The 26,392-nt window shown below is 36.6% G+C and overlaps 1 pseudogene; it reads left to right on the forward strand.

The window, feature by feature from the left end:
- The first annotated feature begins 1,994 nt into the window (after positions 1-1,994).
- Positions 1,995-25,868, forward strand: LOC113077149 (neuronal acetylcholine receptor subunit beta-2-like; annotated as a pseudogene).
- Positions 25,869-26,392: the final 524 nt, after the last annotated feature.

Below are 26,392 nucleotides of genomic sequence, written 5' to 3' on the forward strand. Positions count from 1 at the left end.
AGATGTTTTTTACGTTTGCTTCCTGTCATCTCTCCATTTTCCCACACTTTGTAGTAACCCAGAATATGGAAGACATCATATGCCAGGAAGCTTGAGATATCCTCAGCTCTGTGTGACTCACTGCTTGTAAAGAGCGTAGCTGTATGGTGTGAATAGGACATGAATACCTACGTAACAGTCAACCAGTGAGTCACCAGTGACCAAGCTTTTGCTTTCCTGCACATTAATTCCATCTCCCTGCTCTCTCTTTCCTCTCTTTCTCTCTATTAATCCATTCTCTATTTTCTTCTCCTTTCTTGTTTTCACATCCTTCCCTTGATCCTCCTCCTCCTACTAGTGTTTTAAGGATGTAAAGCCAAGGTCATCTATAGGGGTCCCTCAAGAGAAATTGCAAAAATAGACATTTTGGCCAAAGGGTGTAAGTGTATGTGCAATGGAAGACAGAGAGAGCCATAAATATTGTGAGTGCATGAAATGCAGAGAGAGCGAACTAGGAGACGGGGAGAGCTTGGGAGACCCCATCATCTCCCTTAAAGCGATGGTTATTTCTGGAACGCTGAACACTGAGTTTTGACACAGCGACTGCAGAACCACTGGTTGAAAGAAATGACTGACATGCCGACAAGAGTGGTTGTGATGTGGGGACAGGACTCAGTCATGCAGTGATGTTACCAATCCTGACTGGTGGAGAGACGATACCCATCTCCCTGGAAAACTCACACCCAGCCACCCGCTCCCCTGGGGCAAAACAAGTCTCCATACAGAGCGAGCTTTACTTCCTGCTGTTGGAGTAGTGATGCTGGCTTACAACAGCTGGATAGTTGACATCAAAATGTGTATGTGTAACAGTTGATTATTACCCATGATACTGTAATCACAGTTATTTAAAAAAATTGAACCTTTATTTTTATTAAGAGTGTGTAAATCAAGTTCCTAAAAGGTCAACATCACACTGACCTGGTAAAAGCATGAAAAACAAAACTGTCCTTAAAATTCTGAACAGATTATACAAAGAAATCGAGAGTCACAACATCACACATTCTAGAATATCCATGGTCAGTTATAATCACCATTCATGCAGTGTAAAATGAAAGTTAGCGACTGTTACAGTAGATTCCTGCAAAGTTCTGCCTTTTTGGATCATTTGCTTGCAGTGTATTTTGGGTGTGCATGTCCACATTTCTATCAAGTACCTGTTATCTAGACTAAACATTTTTTCAGTGCTTAAAATGTAAAATAATCAAGCAATGTTATTAATAATATTAAGAAGTACCACTGATTTATATTCTGGAGTCCCCAAAAAACTTACCATGGAGCAGTTTTTACAAGATATTTTTTCTTAGCATGAAAAAAAAATCTGAATCTAATAATCTAAAGAACCTATAAAGAATAATTTGTGCAATGGGCAGGTTTCCACCAGATGGTCAATGTAATTCATAGAACCATAGATGCCAATATATATATATATATATATATATATATATATATATATATATATATATATATATATAATAAATCAATTGGTTGCACTTCAGTACGTTTACAGTACAATCTTAAATACAGTATATATATATATATATACTGTATATTTAAGATTGTACTGTAAACATATTGAAGTGCAACCTATTGATTTCAAACAAAGAAGATGAAAATATCCAAAAATCAAAACAAAATATCCTTTTTATCTCTTAAAATTCTATTGTGTTAAAAAAATAATAAACAGTTATTATGTTTTTTTATTTTATGTTTTGCAATCATAAAAAAGTGTTTAAGATAGAGAACCTACAGTAATTAACCTTATAATTCAAACACCTCTCACAAAGTGCGATTCTCCACCACTTATGATGACAATTTTGAGGGAAGTAGATCTACAATAGAATGAGTCACACCTTTCATGACTAGTTTATTGTGGAAATTGTAATTGTAATCTCAAATATTTGGATTACTTTTCAAGTCATAGTTAGACAAAGAAACTGGTTTTGATATTTCAAAACGTTAAGCCTCTTCTGAGACGTACTGTGAGTCTTCAGGTGGACCAAATGACCTTGTAAATGAAATGGTGAGTGTCCTGTGAAAAAAAAGGGGGAAAAAAAGAAAACATTCTATGTAACCGGATGTAGTGAAGGGGAATCTGAGGTATGCCTGCCTCCCCCAGCCCCTCCCCTTCGCCCTTTCTGTCATCTCGTCACATCTCCTCTCGAGCACCGCGACTAGTCCTTCATCTACCTGGCTGCTCATAAAACCGTTCCCACTCCATCGCTGGGGAAAACCACGCATTCGGCAACCTACAGCCGCTGAAGTTACGATGCCAGGTACTGAATAACGTCGAGAAAAAAGAAAATATCTTCTGGCGCGCGTCCACCTCGACAAAGTCACGCTCCGATACGCACGACCAAACGCGCGCACGGGAGAGAGAGCAGTTCACGCGCGGCAGATGCTTCCCCGTCCTCGCTGAGATGATGGCTCTGTGGACGCTCTTCTGCATCCTCGCCATTGTGAAAAGTAAGTTATCTGGTCAAAGCAGGTGAAGCGCTACTCTGAGGCTTTTATTCGCGGAACCAGGGGAATGTAATGAAGGTTGCTGCACGAGCACAGTCATTTATGATATTGATATAGAAGAATGGATGTTTGGAAGCAAACCGTAGCTCTTTTGGAGATGGAGAGATGCTGTGCGGTGGAATATAAATCTATACTGTCACTCTGGTAATGTGGTAATATTTCATGTGTGACCTGAGTGTTAACGGATACATTATGTCCATATTTCCATTCGTCTTGTAAGTTGCGCACAGCGCGTGCTGTAGCGCATTAATATAAAATCACGGCGGCGGTTCTCTTTGTGCGCAGAAGTGCTGAGCAGCGGTTATGGCACTGTAAGCCTGGATGATAATACACATCATTATTGCAATGAGCCGCAACCGCCACAGCTGCTGAGATGTGATTTTTAAAGTCTCTCTGTGGTCGCATCTTGACGAAGATAACATTTAATTTGTGTCTATCACTCAGCACTTCCTTGCAGGAATGGATCGGTTATGTTTGCAAAGCTTGTGTTAAATTGCCATGTTCATAAAGCGAGGTTGCAGAAATGGCTTTTGGTGCGAAAGTGTGCGTGTGGAAACATTAGGCATGGGTCTTTAACCGCCTGATGCATGCATTATTAAATCACTACGGGAAGTTGGATGTTTCTTTTAGCTTCAAAACAAGAATGCAATGATTCTAATCCAGATGTTACACATCTGCCACCATGAATTTAGGGTTGTATTGTAAAGTCATCTAAGTAAATGACAATTTCTTGATACACGTATAAAATAAAAAACAACAATAAAACATATAGTATGGTTATCATAATGAATTATGTTATTAATTATATTACCCATCATACATTTTCACACATATCTTGCTGTCTTTAGTATAAATCCCTGCTGCTGTTGCTCTGAATTCATATAATTTAATAAAATCACATAATTCATTTTTTGTAAATAAATCATGATTAAAGGTAATCGCAATAAAATTTTATGGAAAACCCCATTGAAATGCCCAGTTATCACATATCAAAGTCCATTACAGTGGACAGAGGTATATTATTTTACATACAGAAACTGTATCTCCTGGAAACAGAAAATAATTTAGAGGTCCTTTGTACTACTTTGGTCAGTCACTGTATAAACAGGAGAGTTGAATGATCAAGAGAGGTTAAAAAGTAAAGGACTCCAAAATGAAAATTTGCTAAAAAAAAAAAATTTACTCACACTCAGGTCATTCAAGATGAGTTTGTTTCTTTATCAGAACAGATTTTGATAAATTTTGCATTGCATCACTTGCTCACCAATTTATCTTCTGCAGTGTATGGGTGCCGTCAGAATGAGATTCCGAACAGCTGATTAAAATATCACAATAATCCAGTCTGTCAATTAAAATCTTGCATGTTTGTAAGAAACAACTCCATTATTATTATTTTTTTTTAACCATTCCCAAAAAATGAGTCTGTAAACCATAATAACACAATCCTTAATACCTCCAGTGAATGGATGGCCTGTCAGGGTGAGTCAGTTTTCAGTAAATTGTTATTTTTGTGTGAACTATTCCTTTAATGGTGAAGTAAATGTAACATCACACTTTAAATCCAGATCATTGAGATCTTACCACAGCTGACCTGCAAAAAATGTGATGATGTAATGGTTGCAATTCCCTTGTTAGAAACATATTGTTAGAACAAGAATTATAAGTGAACAAGCTTAGTATTAAAGAAAAAATAAATAAATGTGCATGCGCGCGCACACACACACACACACACACAATTATCGCGGGCTGGTGGAAATCGGCTTAGGTCCTCCTTTCTAAGTGTCAGACCCCAGAAGGCTAATTCAGTTAATTAACTTAGACTACAAGTAAATGAGTAAAAGAACGTGTAACCGTCTGATGTGTGGTGAAAGGGTTTGTTAGGGTCAAAAAAAGAGGAGGGTCCTTGCGCCACCATCCCACAGCCCTGTTTTACTCGTGGTATAAGCATGTTAAGATTCTCTTAGCAGCAACATAAGGATAGATTTAGTACTAGTACATCAGCATAGTGTATTATACTTACTAGTGTATTATTAGTCAGTTAATGCAGTAACCCACCCAATCATATTAATGGTAAATGGACTGCATTTAAATAACGCTTTCAACAGACCACATGGCCATCCAAAGCGCTTTACAATTTTGCCTCACATTCACCCATACACTCACACATTCACACACCGACTGCGGTGTCTGCCATTCAAGGCGCCATCCAGCTCATCGGGAGCAGCTGGGGTTAGGTGTCTTGCTCAAGGACACCTCGACACTTGGTCAGGTGGAGCCGGGGATCTAACCACCAACCTTCCTGTTTGTAGACATGAACCACTGAGCCACTGCCATTATATATAACCATTAACTAAAGAGGACTAAAAAAGGTGATGAACAGACATGTATCCAGTGTCTAAATGATTAGGGTTATGTACAGTAATAAACACATAAGGAGAATAGCAGTGGTCTGTGGTGCCATCAGGTCACAAGCACTGACCTGTAGGACAAGTTTAGCTCTTGTTGAGATCATCTTTTGAGAAATATGGTATTATATGGTATTTTAGATAATAAAACTCTTGTCAGAATAAAAGTTGCCATGCTTTGCATTACCAATTTTAAGTTTCTGTTCTGTTGATGAACTAGTATAAAATATTGCAGTGGAAAGTTTAAAGGGAAAGCTCACCCAAAAATGTAAATTCTGTGATCATGACATTAAAACCCATAAGACTTTGTTCATCTTTGAAACACAGATATTTGTAATGAAACCTGAGTGATTCTTCCAAAATTGTGATGCTTCAAAAAGTTAATGAAGGCATCATGATAGCATTCCTTGTGTATTGAGATTAATACTTATACAGATTGTGTCTTCTGAAGAGACACAATGTTTATATGTGAATAAAAGACCTAAACCAAATCTCTTGACCAAATAAGGTGATCGTGTCTCTTCAGAAAACTTGGATGAAACTGCTCAATTCATACAGATTTATTTTCAAATACAGATTTATTTTACTTATATTTGAAGTGTCAATGTTTGGAGGGACAAAAATCTCTCAGGTTTCATCAAAAATATCTTAATTTGTGTTGATGAATGAAAAAGAATGAAAGTATTTTGTGTTTGGAATGACATGAGGGTGAGTAAAGGACAGAATTTTCATTTTTGGGTGAACTATCCCTTTTTAGCACTGCTTCCGCCACATTTTACGTAATTTATTTAGTAAAAGTTCAATATAATTTAGTTTAACAATATAATCAGTTTGAGTTAGTAATATTAAATAAAATGTGATAGTGATAGGAGGGCACAGTATTCATAGGCACCCACCCAGTCAAAATATATGATGAATCAATATTCAATTCCTCTCACCTTGTCCATTCTGCCCACGCATTAACTGTAATTGATGTCAGCAAGTCGGTCCTGACTCTGCATCGTTGAACGTGGCTCTATTTGGCCTCTTTATTAAGGAAGAGCAGATTTGGCAGTGATTTGGACTAAATTCCCATTCTGCCTTGAGGGAGCCATAAAAAATGACAAAACCTGTTGTGGAATGACTTATGGCCCACCTTTATCTACCGGCAGATCGATGGTGGAGACACAGAGGGTCAAGCCCTCTCCACCTCCTGCATTATAGCTCTGCTACAAACTCACGCACAGGAATCACCTTTACAACATACCACTACATAAGTTAAAGATGAGATGGATGGATGTTTTCAAACAGAGCACACTGACTTGTTGAGAGAAGAGACAGTGCTGCTGGAAGCGGCTGTGGAACAGTCAAGTGAGAAACAGTGGACAGCGTTTGGTGTGTTTCTTCAAGAACGAGACAGATCTCAAAGCTGCAGGCTTGCAAACTAATCAAATTACATTTACGCAAACTTGCCCAGGCGTGTATCACTGTCTTTCCCATTTGCACACATGCATAAAGAGATGTGCGTTTTGAGGGGTCAATAAAGAGTAGTGAGTGTAGGTGCGGATGGGAGGTTCACCTCCTGGTCTATTTTTAGTGTTTATTATTCACACATCAGTGCACACTCACTCCCCCTCGCAGAGTATGTGTCTCTCCCTTACTTTTGGTTAAACACACTGACTCTCAAATGACTTTCAAGGACATACTGGCATCTTCTTTTAGTACATATACCAATCCCAAACCCTACCATGCCTATGAGAGTGTCTACTATAGTTCACTCAGAAATGGAAGTTCCGTCATCATTTACTCACACTCATGTCGTTCCAAACTTGTATGGCTTACTTTCTTACATCAAAATCAACCAATCGGACATCACTTCTCTCATTAATACACCAAGTAGTGTTAGGAAGAAGATTTTGAATATATACATTTTAAGCTTTATGGGCAATTTTATGCTACGTTTGCTCTGAAGTTTGCATGATTTTTGAAGCTGTAAAGGTCCCATGCATTGAAATTGCATGTAAATGATATATGTGGTTTACAGTGAAATGTAAGAATGAAATGAGCATGAAATGATAATCATCTTTTATAAATCTGCACTACCATTTAAAAGTTTGGTGTACATTCAATTTATTTATTTATTTATTTATTTATTTATTTATTTATTTATTTATTTATTATTATCTTTATTATTTTTTAAATGTCTACTTTTATGTACCAAGGGCACATTAAAATGATTAAAAGTGACAATGAAGACATTTATATCTATTTTTTGAAATAACTTATTTATTTATTTGATTTATTTTTCAAATTAACATTTATTTATAAAAAAGTAAAAAATATCTTTCAAAACTTTCAAATTTGAATAATTTTTCACAATATGAATGTTTTTACTGTATTTTTGAAAAAAAAAATGCAGCCTTGGTAAGCATAAAAGTGCATTGAAATAAAAAAAAAAACATTTTTCTTTCCTTTCTATTTATCTTACATCTCTCTCTCTCTCTCTCTCTCTTTCTCTTTCTCTCGCAGTTTCATGTAGATATTGTGGCTTATATGTGCATTTAACATGCTTACATTGCGCTCTTGTCATCTGATCTCTATGCCAGTCATACTGGCTCAACACTTTAGCCCATCTAGATACGGCAGTGATCTGGCACTCTGGTCTGCTTCATATCTCTGATCCACAGACCATTTCAACAGCCAGCAAATGATACTGAGATTTCACTCAGGTTTCAATTTCACACAGATATCCAACCAGCATGTCTTGCATACTAATCTTCTACAGTAGTTGGAATATCTAAAATGTAAAATAAGAGTAAATTAGAGGTCTTCCGCCTTTTCATGCCATGGACCCCTTAAACAGACAGAGGAAGAGAAACAGATTGCTGCAATTTTAAGCTGGCTGCATGGTAACATTGCATATGGTACCATATTAATGTATTTACACACATATTACTGTATTCACATACTTTCATTGTGAAGCCATTAAATAACCATTGACATGTATATTATACAATACTATACATTACATTGAGTTTCTTCAGTTTTTGGTTGACATTAAAGCAATATTTTATTTCTTTTTCATATAATTTTTCATAATGATTTAGAAAGAAAATATGAATTGCCATAAATGTTGAAAAAAGTGAGGTAAACAGCACATAACTCTGATTCAGCAAAGACCTTATGAATATTCAGAACTCATTACCTTATTTATTCTGTGTTGACCTTTTGTTTATTATGTTCTTTCATCAGGCAAAACACATGTCCAGATTATTTGCGGAGAAAGACAGACTATGATGTTTTCTGAGATGTCAAGTATTTTCCTGGGGGACAGAAAGAGAACACAAGCAAGTAATGTGGAGAGAAAAAGAGGCTTTTTAACCTTTAGCTTTTTGGATGCCATGGCAAAAGGCTGTTAACAGTAGAGCTTTATAATTTGACTATGAAAAACAAGCTAAACAACTAAAACAGCTACCATTAATAATTAATTAAAGAGTCCAATCTTATATTCATCAAATTCAGTTTTTAATGCATTCAAAATAAAATTATTATTTGAGAAAGAAATCTAATAAAAATGAATACAGAAATGTATTTTTATATTAATATGGATTATACATTGCTAAAGCAAAATAAAACACCTATAAGTGTACTATTGTGGTGGTCAACACTTAATAATAATTAATGCATTTCTTTATGTTAAATATTTAAACAAAAGTAGGACAACAGGGCCTTGATGGTCAGGTGTATTCATTTCTGATGAGCTGCCGTTTTAATCCAGATGTGCCCATGTGTTGCCAAGCCAATGTTCATTTTAGATGAGCGCAAGCAAGCTCAGACAAGCCATTCCAAGTCAGCCAGACATAACAACACAAGCTGGACTAATTGTAAACACTCAATTTTCAGAACCATTTTGTGTCTATGGAGCATATACAGTAGGGATGGTACAGAAGGAAGCCAGAAACAGCAGAAAATGTATGAAGGGAAGCATAACAATGAAGCAGGTCCAGAGTGCTATTAATCCTTTTACAGCACATTTAAAGAGGGCACTGTACACTCAAAGCTGAATAAGAGTGTTGTTGAACTGCTTAAAGGCTGATGTGCACAAATGCTGCGATTATGTTTCATGCATATTTCAGCAATGCTAATGCGGTTTTATTGCACAGAATGAAAGAACATCTACATATGATTCTTATTACATTATATGATATAAAATGACAAATTCTGAAATAATGATTTTGAGAAATTTCTAATTCCTCTGGTAAATGAAAAAGTGACATCAAAATTAAATTCTGACAGGTAGAATTTGGAGACATATTGTCAGGCAGGATTATGCTGTATAGAAGACAATGTCAGCCAGATGAGCTTATGAAGCCGACTCCCCTCGTGTCCTTGTGGAATGGATGCAGTATGTGTGATGCAATGTGAATGTGATGTAACTCAATAGCATTCTATGGCCAGCAATTTGTTTGGCCCGTCTTTGCAAGCTTTCACTGTTATGAGTGCTCAGATCAATACCATCAGCTCTAAGCATCTGTCTAAAATACATCATCCTATTCCTACTGAATCGACTTCTCTCCGAAGGCATGTACTGTAGAAATGCAGCGAATAAATATAGCACAAATATGTATATAATACCCTGTATGGAGAGACTATTTTGTGCAGGGGATATTTAGCAGCTACTTACAGCTGAATGTAGAGCATGAACACCACATGCAAATTAGCTTTTTTTATATGTTTGACATCTTTGATATTTCATTCATGCATTAAAATACTATCTATTTATATGTGTATGAATGAATGTGTATATGAATGTGCAGTGGTGGCTCCTGCCAGTTCTCTCGGGGGCAAATGTTTGCTCGATTAATGAGGAAAGGTCACCCATTCAATTGATAAATTCATGGCTAGTTAAAGATGTAAAGGGAACTGAACTACTATAGTATTAATTAAAAATAAACTGACATTAGGAATCAATCTATTGCTCTCCTTATGTTTCTATATGCGTGTTAACAGCAGCATCAAATGAAGACTGATGCCAGGATGTGGTTTTTCCAAAAAAAACTTTTACTTTATACGACTTCACGCCCTATGTAGATACTTGTTTGATGATTGGTTGTCCTAATTCTTTAATTACCAATTTATCCTTATTGCTACGACGAATAAATAGTATTTCTTTCAATGACATGATAGAATTAATCTGCGCTGAGGTAACGTTCGCCATGATGTTGATCAAGTTCAGCTGACAAAGGCATAGCTGTCCCCGTCTCTCTGTTTTTGATAAAGATATTAAAGTAGTTTTTCTTTTTTTTTCTTGTTGTTAAAATTCAAAATAGTTTTTCAATATTATTGGATGTCGCTGTTCCCACCAGTCGTTACACAAGTTAAAGTTACACACGATGATGAAAGCACGTTAGGGCTTGCTCTCCGGAACTCATTGAGATTGCATCGCAGTGGCTGCAGTTCGAAAAAAATGATCTTTGAATGGAAGTCTATGAGAGCACTCGGGGCGATTCTCAGTTTGACAGAAATCGCCCAAAAAGGGGCGGTACTACACACAACACGACTCGCCGTTGATTGGACTTTTTAGAGTCAGCGCAAACAGTCTAGAATAGTGAAAGCTAGTGTAACACTGTGGTTGTTAAAGAAAAATGTAAAAGGAAAAAAAATCCCTTCCTTTCCTTCAGTGGTGCGTCACCCAATTGCCCTAATGGAGAAGCCGCCCCTATGCATGTGTGTGTATGTGATAGGGCTGCCCTCGACTAAAGATTTTTCTGTTTGACTAGTAGTCATTTATTTTAAGCATTAGTCGACTAACCACACATTTATTAATAAACCATTTAAATCAAGCTAATGAACCCTTTATTGCCTACATAGTCTAATAAGCGCTCAAGCGCACACATAAATCTTGCCACAGCACACCAGTGGAAGTAATGATAAATGTGTCAGGGAAAATAGTCAGATTAAACTGTATTTACATTTTAATAATCTTTTGATAAACTAGTGTTTTCTGTGATTTCGGCTTAAGAGATGAATTCGGTGACACTGACTCGTCATCTTCACAGTAGTGGATGCGCCTGCATGCAAGTTTCATATGGATTACATAATCTGAGAATATTAGTTTTTTTCAGATTTGAATTGTCTCATTTCACTCTAACGATAGGCCTATATTTTTCATGTCTGTAAAGCAAGTATACACAGAGTTAAGCACTCAAATTCACAGAGGCCGAGACGGCAGTAAGCACATCCTGTTTGCTTTCATTATTTTACAAAAGCACAATGTTTTGTTGTTATTGTGAGTGCACACAAATAAATGTAGAGGCTTTACAGATTCAAAAGATGTATTACTCTTATCTGTATGACCAAAATGACAGACTATTTTAAGAGCAAGTGACCACATCGGCGCCTCCATCTGTCCTGCTGTGAGCGTGCAATCTGTTCAGTTTTCACCCTCTGCAAAGACACTTGAATAGCGCACATTTTTCTAGGTTAATATTAGATTGAGCGGCCATGTAAAGTTGCTACTACTTACATATTTGAGATGATAAGCTATATTTGAGCCGTTAATGATCTGTCTGTCACAGACTGCATGACCTCACCATTTCCTGTGGATTTTTTTTCTGCGACTAAGTGACTAATTAAATTTTAGTCGACCAAGCCTCTTCTCGTCGACTAAAGGGCTGCCTCCTAATAGTCGACGAGAAGAGGCTCGTCAATATTGCCCTAGTATGTGAACTAACCTACATAAATGTGGTTTAAAAAGAATGGGGAAAAGAATAAAGATGTAGTCCACCAAAAAATTAACATTTTGTCATAATTTATTTATCCTCATGCTGTTCCAAACCTGTATGACTTACTTTTGCTGAACAAAAAAAAAATATTTTGTAGAATGTTGGTAAACAAAACATTTTAGTTCCCATTTACTTCCATAGTATTTTTTCTTTTAAATTATGACAATTTATATATGTTTTTGGTGGGTTATGTCTTTGAAAGAAAATTATGTAAAAATGATTGCTGTCATTATATTTTGTAAGGAATTTATAAAAAACGTGTGAAAAATTCTATGTGGATACTACATGGATTGATGAATGACAATGTACTGTAGTTGGTTAATATAATTTACTAAAATATATATTAGGCTATTATTTATATTATTTAAAATAAAAACATTATTATTTGCTTTGAAAACATATTCATGGCAGATCAAATTCTTTATACAGTATATGTGGTATTGCTGCTTTGGGCACATGTTTCTCAGACCAAGAGATGGCATTTAAACTAGTAGTTTCAAATATTTTTCTCCACACAAGCCAAAGCACATGGAAACATTATAAGCACTTATAAAGAGCTGGAAAAGACACCACCCTACTGCATGGCTTTATATAGCACAGCAAACTCACAGAGAGAGGATCAAAGATGAAGAGAAAACATGCTGATTTATTAAAATACCTTCTGCCTCAACACAACCCAGCACAACATTGTCTTGAAAAGGAGAGAGAGAGGGAAGAGAGAGAAATGGAAATGAGGATAGTCTTTGCAGCATTTGCTAAACATCAACAAACGTCATTTCAAAACCATGGACAGACATAAGGGGTTGGTCTTCTGCTGTTGTAATAGCCTTCAGTCTTCTAGGAAGGCTTCATACTTGAGGAAGATACATTGATCCAGGGATTTGCTCCTATTTATGTGCAGTTGTGATCTTAATTCATCCCCAAAGATGTTCAGTGGAGTTCAAGCTTTGTGCAGGCCAGTCAAGATCAGTTAACCTTTTCTATATGAACCTTGCTTTGTATATTATAATTCTGAAACAGAACAGGTATGCCCAGTTCTACCTAACATGTTTCTGTGAAGAGACTGAATGGCTGTAGCTGTTTCTGGAGCTTGATTAAAGGCGCATGTTCAGGCGCATTGCTAGCGCAATGCTATTTTAAGGAGCTGAAAATAGACTGTGCCATAGACCAACTCAAACTTGGTCTAAAGTCTGGTGCAATGTTTGTTCTTTGTTATTTAAATAGCGTGTTAGTATAGGCAGGTCCGCAACAAGGCGTACACGCTGCTTATTAAACACTCATTAAACACAGGGACGCACAGCAGCACACAAACATGCCAAATGTAAAAAATGTAAGGATTGCAATGCATAAGATTTTTTGTAGGCTAATTATATATATATATATATATATATATATATATATATATATATATATATATATATATATATACATAAATGCCTACATGTCATAATGGATAGTCATCGTATGTATTTATGGATCTATTTGCTCGCACACGAGCAGCTCCGTTTCATCTCAGAGACACGTTCTGTCTTTGTGCTTGCCAAATTCTGCCGTGTAAATAGCAAATCCGTCATGGCATGAGCACAACTGGCTCTTAAATGGAATGGAAGATGAGACTCTGATTGTTTTATTTCACGTTACGCCCAAAAAAACACCCATTACTCATTAAGAGAATAGGGACAACCCGTTTAGACCATGCGTCCGGGCATGCCAACCGTTTTTCCATCGTTAAAATAGCAAAAGTGGATTTGGACACGCCCTGAGTGCACCTGCGCAGTGCGCTTCACACTTTGCGTTTAGAAAGAATAGGCCCCTTAAGTTTGGTTGAAAAATATTTTGGGGAGGTATGATTTTTCAATGTTTCTGAAAGAAGTCTCTTATGCTCACCATGGCTACATTTATTTGACTAAAAAGTAAAATAAATAAAGTACAGTAAAAAGACTAATATTATTAAATAATAATAAAATGTAAAATAACAGTTTTCTATTTGAAAATATTTACAAATTATTTTATTCCTGTGATGCAAAGAGGAATTTTCTGCAATCACTATACTCCAGTCTTCAGTGTCACATGATCCTTCAGAAATCATATGCTGATTTAATTCTTAATTCTTTTTATTTTTGTGGAAATTGTGATACATTTTGTTTATTCTTCTTATTATTAAATATATATATATATATATATATATATATATATATATATATATATATATATATATATATATTTGGTAACAATGTAAAAGCATTTAATGTGACTTTGATCAAGCATTCTACATACAAAGCCAATATAGCCTATAGTTCTACTTAACAGTTAACACATCAGTTGCAGATTTCTTTTTCACTTTATCTGAATTTTTTTATTTATTTCCGCCCTGATGATGTTACAGTAAATATTTAAATATACTAAAATTACACAAATGATTCTGTTCAAAAGGTGATTGTTTGATATCCTTGATTGCTACTCAGTGTTGTCTTCTAATAATATGTAAGTATCTGTTATGCAGCATCTTCATATAAAAAAATAAACTTCATCTTCTATATAAAAAATCTTATTTTTAATTTTGTTTTCTATTTTTTACATGTAACATCTTACAGATTATGTAAGAGGTATTTAAATGTATGAGGAAAGGTGTTATGTAACACTATCTCAATCTCTCATGGTCTTTTTTAAAGGGGCCATGACATGAAAGTATTTTTTTTTAAATGTTATGTTTAAGGAGTGGCTCAAGCATGAGGAGAAAATCTGAAACTTGCAAAACTTGAACATCAAAATCTAAACCTGCATCTGTATACTATGTATATACTATGTATATATAATGAGTCCTGTCTGCTTTTGTCACAATGCACCGTTAATGTCTGGTGTAGACAGAGCGGCTAAACACCAGTGGACAGGATCTTTGGTGCGATGTTGCATAATTATTCATCAATGTCTTATGCAGAAAGATATTTGCCTGTGTCATGTCACAGATTCCACAATAGCCGTTTTTGGAGATTGATTAAATACTGTTCACAATGAGGAGGACATTTTAAGTTTTGTAACTTGCAGGGTGACTTAATGGTACAAAGACCACTTATATGTCAGAACTTAAAGGAAAAATTAATTTCTCATGTCATGACCTATTTAAGACAGAAGCAATAAAAAAGCGAAACTGAGTGGAAAGGGGATACTGCATTTAAACAGAGACAGAGAGATTTAAAGCATGTACAGGTGGACATGAGCACAGAGGAAAAAGAAAGAGTTAATGTTGTGTGATTAGTCTTTATTGATCAGTGCAGTTGAAACATCTTTCCTGTCCACTGAACATAACAAGAGCAGCAAGGACAAGAAAATAAGACAGCGGGAACAGAGAACAGGATGAATGAGTAGTTAGAGAGAGAGACAGAAGAAATGTATTATGCTAACCCTGAGAAAGGAAAAATCAAGAAGATGAGAGAGGTGGAGACCAAAATGCTACACTGTCTCTTAGTGCAATGTGAAAGAGAATATTTGAATTGTTTGTTATAAGTGTACACATAGTCATTTTATCTAAAGATTGCAAATATGCCATGTTCTGTGTTGATTCATTTTGGTGGGACTCAAGTGGGGAAAACTAATTTTACTTGATTTGATGAATACAGCCATCTCACTGGATTGATCTTTAGGTGCTATTAATCAATTGCTGGAAGCATGCAACCAGGTTTTTATAACAATGCATGATCGGTGCTTGCCTGTCACTCTCAGAAATAAAGGAGATTTGAGGCAGTGCTTTTCTGCTATCCTGCCAAAAGCTGATTCGGGGTTCGTACAAGGTGCTCAAAGTGCTAGAAGTAGTCTACGTAAATCTGACTTTTTTAAATTTAACCTGGAAAACCCTCAACATATTTTTGAGAAGGTACTTGAAAAGTACTTGAAATTTTAAAGAGCAGTATATATGAAATAATATCATCTTTTCCCTTGATAAAACAATCTTTTTACACAAAATGAACAATGCACTGTGTCTGATATAAATACAGAGCAGTTTCGCCTGGCTTTTAGCACTGCACGAGATCTCACGATATTACTACTTGATGTGAAAAGTGGTCTCGCGATATTAGTAGCCAGTAAGTTGTGTTTGTGGTAAAACTTTTGATAATGCTCACATTATATTGTTTGGTATTTTATTGCATGTGCTGTTTGGGTTTTATTTGGTAACGCTTATAATGTCTGGCATGTGTTTTGTTGCACTGTTACCATTTACTAGCATCCCTTACGAAAAATAAGTTTATTCATGTGTGCTAAAAATAGGAAAGTATGCTTTTTGTTTAATTTTAATGTACTTCTCAGAAATGGGCTTCATGTACTCCTCATAGATATACTTAAAATGACATTTAAGTATACTTGACATATACTTACAAAAATTATATTCTATTCTATTCTATTCTAATATATTTGAGCTATTCCTAGAATCCGTGTTTTCATTATTATACGATAGAGGGTGCTAGTACACATCTTCTGCACAGAATTTCCACAAAAAAAAGAAAAAAAAACAAGTGAAGAAGAAAAAAGAAACACCAGATACTAGCACATGTAACACGATCATCTGAAATGAAACAGCATCAAAACTGTAATGTTATGGAATAAAATGTCAACTGATGAAGAGGTAATAATTACAGTCAAGCTTTGGGGTGTCTACATTTTGATTATCATTCTGAATCTAATTCATTATCTTTTTTCAGCTTTGTGTTAAAAATGTTATTTCTTTATTTTTTATGAAACACATTAAAGTGTTTAAAAAAACAATACATGAAGCTAGAATAAAATGTTTTTGTTTACAAGCAGATACTCTGTTCTTTCTTTGGGTGTTTTGTATGTTCAGATATTCATACAACAAAATATATACACATTAAAACCTAAATATGGACATAGTTGTATACATAAAGTATGATGTAAAGTTCACTTAAAGAAAACTTAGTATACTTATATACTTGTAGTATAAAACTACTAAACTAGTAGTTTACTGAGACTATACTTCAAAGTGTACAAAGTATTTAATTAGTAAACTATCATTAAACCTATAAGTTCACTTTTAGTATAATTGCAGTACAAACTACAGACATAGAGGTAAACTAGTTGTGTACTCAAAGTTTGCTACTGTTATACTTAAAGTATACTTAAACCATACTTTTATATACTAGAAAGTGGGCCATTTTAGTCCCAAGGAATATTGAAACAGTACACTTACAAGTATACTACTAGAACACTGATATTTTTATACTTGCTACATAAAGTATGCTTAAAAATATACTTGAACTTTACTTAAGTAAACTTAGTAAAATAAACTTGAAGTATACTACTTTTTAGTAATGGATGGAGCGCATCTCCTTCTCAGCCGGTCAGACCAGAAAACTCCTCCTGTGCATATGCTGTGAAGTCACGCACCTGATGGAATTTACCGCTGATTGGAGAACCGGCTTTACTGACGAGATGCGCATAACGATCGGCCGATCGTGATCGGAGCAGCCCTATTTCTAAGTATGCAATTTGTTGTACACCATGATTTTAAAATAAAAGTTTAACCCCTCGCTCTGAGTTTGCAGGTGGACCTAGATTAATTAAAATATTTAAAAATACAACTGCATGTTTTGATTTGTATGATTAAAAGAAAAATATTTTGTCATTTTAAAAAAAATCTTAAAAATAGTATTAAAATATTGTCTCATTCTAGTAAACCAAGTATCTCTTTATCTCGTGAGCTAAATGTCATTCACCGTAGTGTTGATAAGTGGTGATATAGCTCATAATTTCCCAAGTGTATGATACAGATTTTATTTTTCAGTTCAGTCATATTCATGAAAAATAATCAGTTTGAATAAGGAAAGCGATAAATTTGCCATAATATGCTTTCAAATGTTAAAGTTGCCATGCTTTTGTGCTGTCTTATTACTTTATTAGAATTTGGAAAGTCATAACAAAATAGTTTGATAAGTAAGATCTCTGATTTTAGTCCTTGAAAACCAAAAAGGTAGTCCTTGAAAGTCCTGGAATTTCATTTTGCAGTTTCTGTACAAACCCTGTGAAAGCTGCTGTTCCTTATCTGTTGGTCACTGAGTCATTTATGTGTTTACATTTACATTACATTTACATTTAGGCATTTAGCAGATGCTTTTATCCAAAGTGACTTACAAATGAGGACAATGGAAGCAATCAAGATCAACAAAAGAGCAATGATATACAAGTGCTATAACAAGTCTCAGTGAGCTTAAATGCAGTACATGTAGCACTGGCTTTTAAATAATATAACAAATAAAAAGAAAACAGAATAGAAAAAGAATAGAGCAAGCTTGTGTTAGAGGTCTTTTTTTTTTGCTTTTGTTAATTGTATAATAAACAAAAATAATACAGTTAGACTGCAAAAGATTAGAAAGCTAGTTAGATTTTTTTTTTTTAAATAGAATTAGAATAGTAAGTGCTAAAGTTAGAGGGTCAAATAAAAATGGAAGAGATGTGCTTTAAGTCAATTCTTGAAGATTCTTGAAGGAGTTTTGAAGCATGTTCCGAAAGAAAGGGCCTGATCTTCTTGATCAGACAGTTTTAGCAATATGGTCTGAGAAAGTTAGTAGCTGATTTTCAATAATTTTTGAAGGAGTTATGGTTGATGTGCCTAACTGGATGGTGAAATTGTGATGAAATGATGGGTTTGCTGGAACCACAAGCAGTTCTGTCGTGGCAAGGTTGAGTTGAAGGTTATGGTCCTTCATCCAGCAAGAAATGTCTGTTAGACAAGCTGAGATGCAAGCAGCTACTGTCGGATCATCAGGATAGAATGAGAGGCAGAGTTGAGTGTGTATGCAGTGGTATGAAAAGCCATGTTTCTGAATGACAGAACCTAATGATGCCATGTAGACAGAGAAGAGAAGTGGTCCAAGAAGGAAGAAGGGAAACTGGTCTGTAGTTCTCTAAAAGAGATGGGTTGAGGGTTGGTTTCTTAAGTAGTGGAGTTATACGAGCTTGTTTAAATGTTGAGGGAAAAACACCAGTGTGGAGGGATATGTTAATAATGTGAGTGAGTGCAGGCACAACTGCAGGAGAAATGGCTTGAAGGAGATGAGAGGGAATAGGATCAAGCGGATGTAAGGGAAACAGGTCAATTTAGCTCAAAGGGAATCATTTAAGATTTTAAAGGGAATTTGAACAGATCATTTCACGGCTGATCATTGAGACGCACCTGCGATTCACTGAACGAGCCGTTTAACATCAAATCTGCGCTGGATATTAATATCCAAAGTATAGTGAAAACACTATCAATTAGCACAGTAACAAGATCGGCAGTTTAAGACATTAACTTGTAAGCACAAAACACCAGATACTTCTGTTTTCAATATGAATAAGGATTTATTAGATAAATCTAAGACATATAAACTAATCTAACACATAAACGCACGCACTCACACATTCACACAAGTTGCAGGAAGATCGAAAGTTAGGGAAAGATGAGTTTAAGAGAATGGAAATATGGAATCCCAAGTTTACAGAAATACGTTAAATTGCATAGACATGAACAACCATCAATCACGTAATTAGCCCTCGCATTGAGTTCCTCAATGAGGTTAAAATTATATTATATACACCAGTAAAGGTCACAGTCTGGAGGTTACTTGCGTCTCCTGTGAAAAGGGAGTCCCCTTTGTTTTTCCGATGTCGCTGATTAGCTGGAAGTTCAGTAGTCGTTGAAGTGATGTCTTGGGAAACCCGTGTTTGGGCGTTGGCTGAAGATGGAGTTGTGTGTGCGGGTTGAAGTTGAAAATAGACATTACAAAACCTAACTCAGAACATGAAACTCTCAAACGGAAAAGAAAAGAAGTAAAGTTTGACGAGACTAGGTGGTGTTTCTTCTCATCGTGGCTAAGTAGCAGCAGGCAGGCCGAAGCACGCTGGAACCGCGCTCAAAGAACAGCTGACAGTGATGACTAAGAGCATGGCTAAAAGCTAAAGCTAGGTAGCAAAGCTAAAAGCTAAAAGCAAACTAAAAGCATACTAAAAGCAGGCATGACTAAAAGCAAGATTTTATGGTGTCCTGAGTATTTAAAGTGGCCTGTTGGCCACACCTCAACTGTTGTCTTGACAAAACAGATATTGTCTTGGCTCGGGGGTATCATAAATCATATGTTTATCTTACCAAGCATGTGGTCTGAATTTTCCCACTCTTGCAGGGTGTAATTTTGGACATGATTCCTATAACCAGAATATGATACATGTGACAAATAAATGATTGTGTGGACTAATTCAAGCAAGCAAATTCGATTACGTAGATACTAGACATGACCATGTATCCTTAAGCAATCACATAGTTATTAAAAGACATACACATTAAGTGATTATAACATGATAGTCGAATGTGTGGGTTACACATAAATGAATATGGATTGAAGCGATGGACTGATTCATTTATAAGTCTTTTTGAGTTCATTCTGGTCCATATATATGTACAAAAGACAGTTTCTTTGCCATTCTCTTGACAACGATTTCTGTGGAGACCAGAGATGCTGGTCAGATGTGCTTGACGGATTGTGGTGTGGAAAATTGTCCACTGATGTTTTTAATTTTATTAATGAAAAACGTGGCAAAGTCATCAGCTACTAGAGTCGATGCAAGAGGTGGAGGAGGAGGTCAAATGAGCGAGGAAAATGTTTTAAAAAGCATGCGAAAGTTAGACGAATTGTTAATTTTGTTATGGTAGTATGTCCTTTTAGCAGTGGAGACATTAGGATAGAAGGAAGAGAGGAGTGACTGATACACATTAAGGTCAGTAGTATTTTTGGATTTGCTCTACACCCTTTCTCTGTTTATTGTATTTTTCTCTGTGGTTTCCATGAAGAGTTACATTTTGTTATGATTCATGAATCCAGGCTGTTCTCCTGAGAGGATGATTTTTGTGTTTTGCAGCTGTGCCTCAAAACTACACAGCATAACATAACATTTAGCAGACGCTTTTATCCAAAGCGACTTACAGTGCATTCAGGGTATATTTATATTTTTTTTAGTATGTGTGTTCCCTGGGAATTGAACCCAAAACCATTTGCACTGCTAACACAATGCTCTACCACTGAGCCACAGGAACACAGCAGATTCCACACCCAAAAATGGGAATATTTATGAAATGTGGGATGCATATTGATATACAGTATATCTTTTACAGGCAGTGATGGGGCAGATACAGAAGAGAGACTGGTGGAGCATCTTCTTAATCCAGCCCATTACAACAAACTGATCCGACCAGCGACTAATGGTTCAGAACTGGTGACAGTACAGTTAATGGTCTCGCTGGCACAGCTCATCAGTGTGGTCAGTAGACATGTTTACATTTTATTCTCTCATATTTACATACAATATGCATGCAAATAAAGGTTTCTCTAAACTTGTCTAGTTTTTGTACATGCTGTGCCTCTTTTATCATCCTTACAAATTGTACTTCACTTAATCATAATGCTAGTTCCCTTCAGAAGAGTTCAATCAAATTTGTCAGCAGTGACAGAGCCAAAGCATTTAATGAAACCCTCTTGTCTAATCAAGATCTCTTCTTTTTCCAAATTTGGTTGGTTTTCAATGTGGTATTGAGTGTCTTAGCTCATTAAGCCTACTTAGGCCTTGAATGGAGCTGTGACATAATGAACTTAGGCTCAGAGGCCTCTATATTAGCATGATTTAATAAAATGTAGTAAAATTATGTCAGTATGCAGTAAGAAGTGAGTATGGACAACAGGAAATAGCCAGCTCTTTTCCCACAGGTGCAGCAAATTTCCCATGCTTACTGATCACTCATCATTTAAAGTTAACTGCTCAGCTGTCAGCCGGTTACATGCTTCCTTCATGCTTGTAATGGACTGTAAATCAACAGCTCACTTACCTGGGCTGAAAGGATGAAAGTGGTGTCATTCCTGTATAATTCATCTCTGGAGGGGTGCTTCTTATCGTCCTTAATCCATAAAAGAACCATTATGCTTAGGAATGTAGCCTTGAAGTCAATAAAAGCAGAGATCAAATTATGAACCATGATGAATACTTTCTTTATATTATATTATATTATATTATATTATATTATATTATATTATATTATATTATATTATATTATATTATATTATATTATATTATATTTTTATTATATTATATACATTTGAATAAATGTTGGAAAAAATAAAAGTGTGTTTCAAAAATACAGGTATATTTTTATTATATAGTATTATAGTTATTTATTTTAATTATTAAGTTGTAGTTAATGTTGTGTTTTTCTTTTTCTGTCTTTTTTTTCTACACAGCATGAGAGAGAACAGATCATGACCACCAACGTCTGGCTTACACAGGTCAGTCAATACTTACATTACTCATGCCCTATTTTATTTTCCACATGTTCGGTTTTACGGACACTTTTGTTTTTTCTATAATTGTTGTAGATTTTCCACTGATTTATATTCAAATTTAAATATTATTAATTTTTCTAAAGATTAACTTAGATTAACATTCACAATTAAATAGCTAATATCAACAGGTATCAATAATAAAAATTCTCCTACCATAATTATAAAAACAAACAAACATGTGGGTATGAGTGTGAATATGCAGAATATTCACTCTCAGTTTGAATTGTAATGTCAGTTAATCATCAGTATCTCACAAGCTGTTTTTACATACAAAACAACCCATGGAAATATGTTTGTACAGATACAGTACTCTCTTACACATCTCTTTTTTCTGTCCCATTCTCCATTTTTTCTGTCACCCCCTCTCTGAATCATCTGCTCATGGTCCCTATGACCATAGATGTCAGTTGGCTGGAGTTATTGCCGCTGTCAGTACAGGTTACCCAGGAAGATTTGCCACAGTGTGTGTCTTTCCTATCCAGAGTGTATGTGTATGGGATTGGTGTGTCAGAGTAAAAAATGTAGTATAATAACATTAGTTACAGTATCTGACCAAAACCCATCAGGAAGTGTGTTAAATGACCATCATTAGACATTTATCACTCTTTTTGTGTGTATTAATATGACGACCGTTAGCTAGGCTACGCCTTTTGACAGCTCTCATTTGCAGTCTGCAGCATTTATGGCCTCAAGTCATTATTTCTAATCTTCTAATCTAGTATATTAGGACATTTCTATTAGTAATGAAAAGTGACAGATCATTTATACATACGCTAAATATACTGTTAATTGACTGAGAGCAGCGGTGTGTGTGACAGATGAACATGAACTTAACAGCATGTAGAATTGGTTACACCTCCTGTTCACAGGTCAATGAGAAATGGAAATGACATTTTCATAACATGAGGAGGAAAATGTGGTGGGAAAGGCTATACATTGATTGTGTATTTCAGATTTATCCAAAGAGTCAAGGTTTTGCTGTAAACTTGTGCTACTAGGTGTAACTACATTATCTGGCTGCAAAAACACACCTTTCTCCATTGACAGCCTTCAAAGTAGCCGTTTATTCTGCCGTTGACATGAATGTTAATCCTAATGGATTGCTTTCTTCAGGGATGATCTTGGTTATTTATTTTCACTCTGTCCTCAGGAGTGGCAGGACTATCGGCTAATATGGAACCCAGATGAGTTTGATGGCATGAAGAAGGTCCGTCTTCCCTCCAAACATATTTGGTTACCTGATGTTGTTCTTTACAACAAGTAAGTCTCAAAGATCACCCCGTTTTTGTGTATTTATGGTCTTTATGGTATCTGATCATTTCTTTCCATTACCTATTCCTTTCCTCTGTCATTGGAGGGTAGATATCATCCCTGCTTATCAGTCTTTGTCTCAGTGGTGTTCCCGTGTCACATTACTTGACCTCACTGTAAATAAAGCATGTTCCTCCTCTTTCACTGTCATGTCAAGTAGTGGAAGATGCTTTAAATTCAACCTAATTAACACAAGCTTCTCTCCTATGTTTGTCTTTATGTATTATTGATAAACCTTGCGCAGAAACACCCACAAACAGGCCCCAAACGCTAAGGTTTCAAAAAATGTTCTCAGCAGATTGGAGTTAAATTTTTTACTACTGTTAGGATATTTTCTGGATTATATACCTAGCAAATGTGATGAAACTTACAAAAGGTTGTACCACTGTGAAGTTGTAAAGCACTGTTTGCATGAAGCAATCAGTAATAAATGACCAAAAGTTTATCCACCTAGAAAAGTAGTCCCACCTGAAAAAGGACAATTTAAACTAAATAATTGTAAACCTTTTAAAGACAAATTTATAAATGTGGTTGCTGTTTATGTTACTGTATCAATTTGTGCCCAAGCGGGCTTTCACACTAGCACGTTTGGTGTGCACCTGGTTTCATTTGACATCAGAGTTTGTTTCATTCGGATAATGTGAACGCTTTTTTTTTTTTTTTACTCGACTGCACACCCGCGAACCACACCTGAGTCTGTCTAAGGGGATGGTCTGCATGGGGTAGAGTATATGCAAACTCTGGTGCAGTTTATTTCTGATGTAAATGCACAATTGTATTAAATCACAGAAGTGAACCGCTATTGATGACAAATGAATAGGCCAAACTGTGCATCATGTGTTGTCTCACTTTCCTGACAAGCGTGTCTGAAGTGCTGCAAACCGCTCACCTTCAGCAGAAACTGACTCGCGCGTTCTTTGCATTACATTTGTGACAAATAGACATGCGTGCCGTTATGTGTTAGTGCTTTGGAAACAACAACAGTTTTTCAGAATCCAAAGTACAGAAGTGAGGTGAGCAAGCACCCTTTATCCATTTATGTCGCCATTTTCTCCTGCATAGTCGTTTCCTAGCAGAAGGGGTAAATAGCTGCCACTCTGATGACGCAAACGTACCAGAACCAAAAAATACAGTGTGAACCCATCCAGGTAGGGTACAGGGGATCAATTGTACTTGGGTTCTGACCAGGCAATCGAACCAACTGTGAAAGCACCCCCCTTAATAATTTTATGTTACAATCAACATTATGCCACAAATGCTACTGATAAAGCTTACTTTGAAGAATAAACCATCTCTTAACCACTCTTTCTCCTTTCCCATCAGTGCTGATGGGCATGTATGAGGGTGTCTTTCTACTCCAATGCTGTCGTTTCCTACGATGGAAGCGTCTTCTGGTTGCACCAGCGATCTATAAGAGTGCCTGTAAAATTGAGGTGAAGCACTTCCCTTTCGACCAGCAGAACTGCACGCTGAGTTTCCGCTCGTGGACCTATGACCGCACAGAAGTGGACCTGGTTCTGCGGTGCGGATGTGGCTAGCATGGACGATTTCACACCCAGCGGCGAGTGGGACATCATTGCTCTCCCCGGCCGTCGAAACGAGAAACCCCTCAGACCCAACCTATGTAGACATCACCTATGACTTCATCATCCGGCGCAAACCCCCTTTTACACCATCAACCTCATCATACCTTGTGTCCTCATCACCTCGCTGGCCATCCTAGTGTTCTACCTTCCATCGGACTGCGGGGAGAAGATGACACTCTGCATCTCTGTGCTCCTGGCCCTCACTGTGTTCCTGCTGCCTGATCTCCAAATCGTGCCGCCCACGTCTCTTGACGTCCCTCTGGTCGGGAAGTATCTGATGTTCACCATGGTGCTTGTCACATTCTCCATTGTGACAAGCGTGTGCGTGCTGAACGTGCATCATCGGTCGCCCACCACACACACCAATGCCTCCATGGGTGAAGTTGGTGTTCCTCAACAAGTTAACCCGCCTTGCTCTTCATGCGGCAGCCACGCAACAGCAGCGAGCGGCAGCGTTTGCGCCAACGCCGGCGTGCCAACGAACAGCAGGAAGGTGGGAGAGGGGGTCTGGCAGCTGGGCTCATGGCGGGGCTGGGCCTGGGTGGCTCTTCAACGGGGAGCAAAGAGAACATGAAGCGTGCACATGCTATGTAAACCGGGCCTCAGTTAAACAGTTTGGGGCAGAGTTGGGTGTTGGGGGTGGTGGAGGGGGGTCGACAGATGGACTAAATGGGATAAGGGAAGGAGGGAGAGAGGCCAGGGAAGGAGGTTCAATCCTTTGCAAAGCTCTGGCTCTACTCGGGCAAAGCCGCAGCCCCCTACGGTCCCTCACCCAGGCTCTGCTGGCCCAGGCCTGCCCAGGGTTCGAAGAGGCTGTAGACGGAGTCCGCTTCATCGCACCCACATGAGAGCGAGGATGACGACCGTAGTGTGAGTCATTCTATTTCATAATCATCTGAATGTCCAAATGAGTATTTTCAGATAAGCAACTATAGCATGCTATCATTCATAGTTTAAATAATACTTTCTGTTCATCATTGTGTTTTAAATGATAGAGTAGTGCCAGTGATAACCAGCTTGGTGATTCATACTAGAAATATGAGATGAAAACATTCCCTCTTGTTCAAGCAAAATAACTTCATTGCTAAGCAGCTTAAATGGTATTAGGCCTGCTAACATTATTGAATAAGCAATGAATTATAAATGCAGTTTGACAATGGCATGCTTTGATTATTGGAATAAGTGGCGATTATACAATTAAATTTGAAGGCATGCTGTACTGTAGTTCACCCAAAAATGAAAATTCTGTCATAAATTACTCACCCATGTTGGTCTAAACCAGAACACTTTTGTTCATCTTCGAAACCTGAGACATTTCTGTCCTTCCAGAAAGTCCACGCAGATTTGACCCGTAAGGTTTGTTCTCATGCATTAATCAAGTGTGGTTAAGCTCA

This window comes from Carassius auratus, unplaced genomic scaffold, assembly GCF_003368295.1.
Source record: "Carassius auratus strain Wakin unplaced genomic scaffold, ASM336829v1 scaf_tig00021713, whole genome shotgun sequence".
Classification (NCBI taxonomy): domain Eukaryota; kingdom Metazoa; phylum Chordata; class Actinopteri; order Cypriniformes; family Cyprinidae; genus Carassius; species Carassius auratus.